Source organism: Nanorana parkeri, unplaced genomic scaffold (assembly GCF_000935625.1).
Source record: "Nanorana parkeri isolate BGI_ZX_2015 unplaced genomic scaffold, ASM93562v1 scaffold389, whole genome shotgun sequence".
Lineage (NCBI taxonomy): Eukaryota > Metazoa > Chordata > Amphibia > Anura > Dicroglossidae > Nanorana > Nanorana parkeri.
The window spans coordinates 655,652-664,829 of record NW_017306657.1 but is presented as its reverse complement, the minus strand read 5'-3'; the positions used below and the strand labels follow the sequence as shown (position 1 = coordinate 664,829).

General features: G+C 46.3%; 1 protein-coding gene across 1 annotated transcript in view; it reads left to right on the top strand.

Moving 5' to 3' along the window:
* Nucleotides 1–1,112: 1,112 nt before the first annotated feature.
* The window catches only part of ALAD (aminolevulinate dehydratase), a 23,728-nt gene continuing 15,662 nt past the window's right edge, over nucleotides 1,113–9,178 (top strand). The window contains exon 1 of the mRNA XM_018559348.1: nucleotides 1,113–1,187. The gene's annotated coding sequence lies outside the window, so the exon portion shown is untranslated. The remainder of the gene's footprint in view (nucleotides 1,188–9,178) is intronic.

Genomic DNA, 9,178 nt, shown 5'->3' with positions numbered 1-9,178 from the left:
ACCACAATGCCATGCGACTTGGGTCGCCACTTAATGACCGAGAACAAATGTGGGTCCTAAGGTTACACAGGTTGAGAATCACTGATCTAGAGCATGTCACTGCTCTATTTGCCCCCTAATTGCCCCCCTTATTCCCTGCAGTGCCTGGAAGCACGGCGTTATGTGTATGCTGGCATGCTGCAATGGAAGATTATTATACTTTGCAGCACCCTCTGCACATAACATACAACATTTTAGTGATAATTGACACACCCTGTTTGGCCTTTAAACCTATCTCCAGGAGAAACAAATTCTTCCTAATGAATGCAGATCAAACAAATATACATTTCCCAGCAAAGTATTTTTTTTTTTTAAGCTGGCCATACACTAGTAGATTTCCGAATCATAAGAACTTTTTTGTCACTACAGTCGTAATTGATCGTCGATATGACCCCATCAACTAATAGAAAGTCGGAAGGAAGATCTTTCGTACGAAAGTTCTTTCGAAAATCTAAGCAGTGTGAGGCCAGCTTTACAGTCAGCATTTCCAAACAGCTCCAGCTCTCTTAGCTCGGCTTCACTGAATTTCCTGTGCAGTACAAGATCACAAAGGACAGTGAGGCTTCAGCATCCGCCCATCTACTAGCTTGGAAAAGGGAGGGCAGAAGAGGAGAGGATTGGCTTGCCTTTCTGTGCCGGGGTGTTTGTGGAGACACACACACCTTACTAGCACACAAAAGGGTGGCTCCATAGGAACTTGCAAGGGAAAGGAGCCACCATATAACAGGGCCAGTGCTTAGGGAACCAGCCGATTCTGCAGGAAACTAAAACTTTTAAACATCAAGTAGCAGCATCCATTGTAAGTGATTTCACCGGCATTTGAAATAGCTTAAAAACCTTTTGATGTCAATATCCCTTTAACAAGCAATTAACCCTTGCAGTGCAGGGGTAGCCCCTCTGGAAGGCAAGTTTTTATTGTTATAGGCTTTAATTAAATTGCACCTCCATCAAATTCATTTGACCAGCAACTGCTATGCTTAATTTTGGCCACTAGATGGCAGCAGACGAGCTGCAAGCAGTGAAGGAATGGGAGGGGAGTATGACAATGAAGGGGGCGGTCCTCAGGGCAGTTCCGGCTTCCATGTGGGTTAGGTTTATGACACATGAGGACAGAGGACTTTGATCAGCAGAGCGGAGATCAGAGACTGGTAAGTGATCAGTGCGCAGATTTCATAATGCCTTCTACTGCAAGATCTGTGTGCACGTTGTGATGACCCTCCTGTGTATTGTGTTAGTTGTCTTCTCTGATGAGCTGTGTATATACTTGCACAGATCCATGCAGTATAGCAGTAGGTGGCTTGCTGGCCGTTGCTGAACTAAAAGTTCCAGCATGCCTTGCTAAACTGATGATCTGTGTGAAGTCTTCCATGGATGCTGTGATAAATTGCAGCTGTTTGTTGCATGCACAGTCCCATGACAGTCTCATGCAGCATGCGTTGTGGCTGGGTAATCGGGAAGATTGCATATTAAGCAGCTGCCCATGAAGTGAATGGTTGACATGATGGCAATTTTCCGTGTGTGTGTATATGTATATACGTGTGTGTGTGTGTGTGTGTGTGTGTGTGTGTGTGTGTGTGTGTGTGTTTATATATATATATATATAAGTGTGTCCGGAAACTCTTAAATGTTATTTCTTCATCACTGTAACCTCTGGGTTCTTGTGTGCTGCGTCCTTGAAAATGATCAGGGAGCGTGCATTTATTACTAAAGAGAAGGTCCCCCTTTATCTCCTCCATGACCCATAATTCCACTGCACATGCATGCCCTGTCAGCCCTCCCTGCATGTGGGCGCAGGTAACATCATGGTGTCATCTTGAGTCTCTCTTTACTCCTGGGAGCGTGCACATAGGGGTGGCTCCTTAGGACCATCTGAAAGCTAGGAACCCGGGGCAGCCAACTCTGGATCAGGTCAACCAAAAAGAGAGTAGGGATTGTGAAGAAGAAGCAGCAGCACGCAAGGTGAGTACTGAGGTCAGCTGCTGTAATCCATTTTAGGAGTTAATAGGGATGGCCGTAGGCGAATCAGTTTAGAGTGTGGCATGGCAACCTTGGCTGCAGCTGTTGTGGAACTACAAGTCCCATGAGACATTGCAAGACTCTGACAGCCAGAGACATGATGGGTTTGTAGTTTCAGCACAGCTGCAGTGCCAATGTTGCCTACCCCTGATTTAGAGCATTGCTTGCCATATTCGGGCTGTTTGACCTCTCAGGGGGCAATCATGAGTGCCTGTGGTTGGACATGCATGTATGGAGTGCTCTGGTTCTCAGGACCGGTGTCCTATTGGTCAGTTTTGGGGGGGATATCTTCTTGTCTATTGGCAGCCTGAGTCTGGTGGGGTGAGCTACATAGCCACAAGTCATCCTAATGCTGGCCCATTCACACTAGTACAGTCAGTGCATTAATCACACAGCCCTGTGCAATTAATGCACTGTACCATGCAATCACACCTACCATGCATTTTGCTGCAGGAGGTGCATTGCGTTGCCATTCATTTGCATGGCACCCCCAAAGGCCCACAGTTTGATTGCCTGCACTGGAACTCGTGGTTCTGCAATGTTGTGCGGTGCGACTTAATGACCAAGGACAAATGTGGGTCCTGAGGCGACACAGGTTGAAAACCACTGTACTCAGGGCAGCCATCAGGGGGGGTACGGCCGATACTCATGTAAGGGGCCCAGGCAGCCTGGGGGGCCCACCCGGGTCCCTTACATGACTATCGGCCGACGGTGAAGGGCGAGGAGGCCTGGCCTAGCAGCGCAGGGCCCCAGCATTGCCGCTCCAGCGGCTTTGAGACAAGCTAGGGCCCCATCAGGGAAGCTGCTCGTCTGATGTCAGACTGGCCGGAAGTGACCTCACGTTAGCGACGTGAAGTCACTTCTGGCCGGTCCGGCGGCAGACGAGGTCATGTGTGCAGGTAAGAGGAGCTAGGAAGGAAAGGAGGGAGGGGAGGGATGCAGCCCTGACCAGCCCACCTGAGACCCCTTCAGAGCCCACCATAGACAGTCTGAGATGGGCTGTGCAGCATCTATGGTGGGCTCTAGAGGGTCACTCTCAGGTGGGTCCTGTGTCCAGCGCGTCACTAAGCCCTGCGTCCAGCACGTCACTAAGCCCGGCGTCCAGTGGTGGTGGGCCGGCCTAAAGCCGTGTAAGGGGCCCCAAAATTTCTGATGGCTGCCCTGACTGTACTACACAGTCTCGTTCCTGTTACAAGGCCTGTGGGGGGTCTACTGGCACAAAGTAAGGAGAGAAAAGCCCCCCTGATGTAATTCAGGTGGACGGATCCTTGAAGCCAGGTAGCCAATGTATCTTCAAATCAAACTCCAGGGAACCGTCTCCTCATTTTATATTTGGATAGAGGGAGGGAAATGTTGGATCACTTGTCGGGAAGATTTCCCCTCACTTCCTGTCTGGTCACACGGTCTGACACATATTTCACTGGAAAGAAAGTGAGAAGTGAGCATGATGGGGACACGGGTATATGTACAGACATTATCTGGTGATGTAAGACCGTGGGTGATATTAATATAACATTTTGGCTGAACCTGTTTCTAAATTATTCGAGCCTTGTAGCTGATTGAAGCTCACTCACTGAGCGTGTCTGCAGCAGAGGAAATTGGACGCGCTCGTGTGTGTCACTTTTCTTTTCATGGTGCTGTATTTGTATGATAACAGTTGTTAGAACGGGATTCCGTTCTTTCTAAAGTCATGTGATTTGGATGTTTGGTAATATCTATTGCTGTTTCACTTCTCTTCTCTGTGGCTTCTAAGCCGCAGGATGGTTTTATTAGGATTTAGTGTAGGAGAAGGCAAACTCTGGCCGCCCAGCTGTGGCAAAACTACAAATCCCATGAGGCATTGCAAGGCTGTGGCAGCCACAGGCCTGAGTCCTAAAGGCAGATGCATGATGGGATTTGTAGTCTCGCCACAGCTGGGGGGGCCAAAGTTTACCCAATCCTAATTTAGGGTATATCCCCCGGTGTGAAAGAAAGGTAACAGTTGGTGGCTTTGGTTGAAGGTTTTGTTCTTTTGACCAGTGAGTGCAGCCGAAGGAAAAATACATCTGAATGTGATGCATTAATCTGTTGTGTGAGAAATGTGTGTTGCCTGGCTCCTAGATAAGACTGACTGGTTCCTGACTTCTACATCAGTTTGTCATATGTAGCATGCTTTCTGTCTTTCCTGATCTGCATACTTGTTCCTGGTCAGAAAGCACTGAACCCAGTGGATCAGTATAACAGCCAGGAAACTAGCAGGTCAGCGGTGGGAGCCTCTGTATTATTCTCAGGGCAGTATTGGGCAAATTATGACCTTCCAGCTGTTGTACAACTACAGATCCCATGATGCATCTGTCTCTGGAAGTCATGCCTGCAACAATGAGAATCTTGCAATGGCTCATGGGATTTGTAGTTTCATAACAGCTGGATGCCCAGAGTTTGCCCACCCCTGTCTCAGTTGCGCTTGTTTTCTGCATTTGCGGCGTGTCCTTGATTGCAGCGGGTTCCTGTATGCATCCTACAAAGGTGAAAAAGTAGTGCATGTAGCAAAACCCAACCCACAGCATGCGTTCCATGTTTTTTTCTTCTCGATGTTTGCACACGTTTTAACAGATAAATAATGCGCATCTTCTCAGACGTGTTTGGGATGCTTTTAGCTGGTAATAGCACAGCAAGTGTTTCACATTCTTGTGTGCATTTGACACACGTTCACAAAACGCTTAGGTGTGAATACAGTGCTGAACACACGGTCACTGCTGTGCGCTGACAGGGACCATTGCTGATGCTCCCATCCCAGCACGTCACACTGTTTACTTTTTTTTTGTTGGAGCTTTATTGAAAAGTCGGCACAGCACGGTGCAATGGGATTGTACTGCGTCACACCACACTGTGCTAAAAAAAAAAAAAAAAAAAAAAGTACAGCATGTAGCCCCAAAGTATCTGCTGTGAACAGACCCATAACATAGCCACAAAGCTTCTGAGGTAAAAGAGGAAGTTTGAATCTATTAGTTAACGACCTCTTGTTCTCATGAGATCGGAAGTATCTGCAGCAAGGGTGGGCTACTTTGTGCGTTTATGTCCAACCACAGGCACTCATGATTGTCCCCCTGAGAGGGCAAACCGCCTGGTTATGGCAAACAATACTCTAAATCAAAGGTAGCTAACCCTGGCACTCTAGCTGTGCTGAAACTGCAAATTCCATCATGCCTCTGCCTCTGGGAGTCATGGCTGTAATTGCCAGTCTTGCAATGCCTCATGGGATTTGTAGTCACACAACAGCTGAAGTGCCGGAGTTGCCCACCCCTGATCTACAGAATCAGTGAACATGAAGTGACTGCATGTTTTTAGATGTCGCCTTGGTTCTGCATACGGTCTAATGTCTGTAAAGATACAAGTTCTGTATCAAACTTTTTTTATGTGCCCGGAGCTCTACATTTAATCCCCAGCCACTTGGGGACTGACAAATCCTTTAAGCAGATTTTCAGAAAGACCACTTGGTTTTCCCACTCCTGGTACTGGGAATGAAAGTAATGTCACACGACCAACCATTCCATGCTACTTACTATATTGAACTTTCTCAGTTTTTAGTTTTGGATGCATAGTGGGAGGGAAGGTTAGAACCACCATTAGATATTTTACTGTTGTCTATATCCCTGCTGGACACTGTAGATCAGCCTTTCTAAACCTTGTTTCAGTCACGGCACCCTACAAAATTTTGAGGCATCCCAGTCTTAAACATAAATGTTAAAAAAAAGCTTTGGCCCTCCAAAATCCACAGCAGACCCTTATCCCAGATAGGGATCTGTTTTAGATTTTCAGCAGAGACCCCACACAAAAAAAACACAAAAAGATGAAGTTCTCCCATCATTTCAGAGGCCCTCCTTCAAATCATGAGCCCTTATTATCAGGAGATGATGAATGACAGAAGGTGAGAGGCAAAGCACGCCTGGACAGAGGAGAACTTTATTAAATGGCTCCCACCCTTCCTGGATCATTTGTTTCCATTGTGCTGGCCAAAATTTTGAGGCACACCTGAGGAAACCAGAAGGCACCTTAGTGTGCCACGGCGCCCTGGTTGAGAAATGCTGCGCTAGATCACTCTCTCTATTTGTCTTGATTGTCTGTTTTTCGATATCAAGTACTGATATTTATCGTTCGGTACTCCGCTAGCATGGAGCCGGCTTCCTGATTGGACAGGAAGCTGGCTCCATGCTCTCTCGCGGCACTACCAGCCAGAGGAAATCTCCCTCTGACCGGAAGTTCCGGTATAAGGGAAGGTATTTGGGCGAGTATGAGTACTCGCCCATTACTCAGTATTGGCACCGGTGCATCCCTAGTTGTGGTTGAAACAGGAGGTGAGAGGAACTCCCCCCAATGGGGACCCCTGGCTAAAAGTGTATTTCCCCTACTTTTGGAGAACATTGATCTCGCCTTCTGTTGTATGAGTGCCACAGGAAGTGAATTCTCCAAAATGGGAAGCTAAAGAGCGTTACCCAACCCCTACACTACCCAAAGGTTTTTATTCTACATACACTGTATTATGTTTGATGGAACCTGCTCCGGATGAAAGTTTAAGCTGACAGTCTTCCTCACTTTACCCTCGTATGTCAGGTGAGCTTATGTTAAGTAAGTTCGCTATGTTTCTGCCGGGCGGGACGTTTTTAAATGCTGCACACAGCTTTGTCCTTCAATTGTCACTGGAAACCAGTAGAAATTTTATAAATGTTCTGGCCGGAGCCAATCTGACTTTGCTGTAGTTGGCAGTTCTGTTATCTGAGCCGTCCAGACTGGAACTTCTTCTGGCAAAACTTTGAAGACTCTCGCTGGCCATCCCGTCCCACCCACCATTGATAGCAGCATGTTTATATATTTATATTAGAAATATACTTCAGCTTCGTTGTGGGAATGAAAGGTGCAGCTCTGTAAGTAATGTGATCGACTTGAGCAAGTACACTAGAATGGGCGATCTACATGAGTGCTCAGTTGTCTATACTCTAATAATGTGATCCGTCCCAGTGTTATCTTAAGAAATATTGCATTCCTTCTGAACCATTTGATGCTTTAGACATAAGGTTAGCCATACACATTTAGATTTTTGTTTCGAGGACAAGAGAAATCAATCAACTTTGTCCATGCTAAACAGTGTGGATTGCAGAATTCTTCCTGCAGGCTGTTGTATTCAAACAGCCGCCACACCCACGGCTATCTGAATAGTCTATCAGATCTTGGCCAACAATATTCCACCCAGTTCCCTAGATTCTTCAGTCGACCTTTGTGGAGACGGGTGGTGCCAACAGGGTGACTTATGGCTCAAGTTTCAACTGATTCAGCAGGAATTGGGCAAACTATTGTCAGTATGATGTGTTATCTGCAGTGGCCCATCTGCTCTTAACCTCATGGGCTGTCGGATATGTGTAGAAGCAAGGTGATAAGGATTTTGGGAAGTTACTTTTGCTGAGATCCGAGTCTGACCATGTTTCATGTTACACCCTAAATACATTGTCAGAAAGGTATACTTAGCCTTTAAAACAATGTCGGGTGATCCTGTCATGAAGGGTTTTTTTTGCCAGCACTTCCTGTTAAAGTGACCATGGTCTGTACCTGTCCCCATATTGTTCTGCATCGTGACCTTGTCATTTGGGCTTCCAATGGAGATTACAAGTGACTGTTTTAACACGCATTGCACAGACATGACGAAACCATATAAAATTAGGTTGTCGCCTTGTTTTCACCCTAGGGCCCCATTCACTCCAGGGCGACATTTTTATCGCGTTGCTATGCGCGTTTCAGCACTGAAACCGATTAAAAACTTGCAGAAATGCGCTGATCAGATGTTTCCATTGAAGTCTATAGGTAAAACGCGCTGATCAGTGCTACAAAAGTAGCTCAGTGAGCATTTCGGGCGTATTGGAATGCATGATTCCACGCATTTGTATGACTGGCCCCCATAGTAATGTATGGGAATTTTAAATGTTGGCGTTTCTGTGCAGAAAAATCCACGTTATGAAACCGCGCTGGTGTGAATGGGGCCTCCAGTACATGTCTGGGCTGTTGATCTCCTCCACATCCTGTCTATTTGTACATACTCTAGTATCAGATGTACATTGCTCGGGACTGGCTTCCTGATGGTGACAACGGTGGATCATGTCTGGGAAATGTGCATCGGCATGCTGGCTTGTGGTCTCCACCAGGCGTGCCTAAGTGACAATGCAGGATCATGATTCAGAGTCAGTTGTCAGCCTATAACATAGAGGAAGTAACTGCAAATCTCTGCAAGGAGGACACAGGCGACCATAAAATCCAGACAGAGGTTTGAATAAGTCAACCCAAAAAAAAGAAAGTTTGGCTGAAGTCTGATTGCGTTTCTTGTTTTGGCGGCTCAGTTGTTTGGCTTTGATTGCTGACCCTGAATGTCGGAAAGTCAGCTGCCCTGACCTGAGAATTCACAATCACATGTTTTCAGTGTCTGGATAAAGAACATTTTCTGCATTACAGAGTGAAGGGTCAGTGGAAGGTAGATGCTGGAGAGCTAAACCACCTGACCTTCCCTTTTATCTTTGCACTTTCCAATTTTCCGGGTCTGCAGACTTGTGGTCATAAGACTCTATTCAAACTGAGTGTTTTTGTAGAGCGATTTCCGCTCAAAAATCGCTCCAACATGAAGCTCAATGTAGCTCGTCCAATGCATTTCAATGGAGCTGTTCACATGTCACAGCTCAATGTCACTTGTAGCTCAAGCTTGTCGCTCGAACATGACTTATTTTTCGACAGATTTGGCCCAATAGACTTCAATGGTGTAGCTCAATGTCACTCATTACCGGCAATATTGTGCTATAGAAGTGTCACTTTTGCACAGAAATGTAAGCGGGAAGAGGAATTATGTTACATCAAGACCGCTTTTGATTGGATACAGCCCAATGTAATAGCTACGCTCAATGTGAATGGGGTCTTATAAGTGACTTGCACTGTCTCGGCTGGGTTTCTAAGTATTTTAGAGAATACAACAGGTGTAGCTGGAACAGGCTACATTGCTCCCCATACTTGGTTGAGGCAAACCCAACAGCTCTCTAACTACAATTTACTATACAGTACATACGTTTATAAAGCCTGAGGAATCGTGTATACAATGCTGAGGGGAGAATTG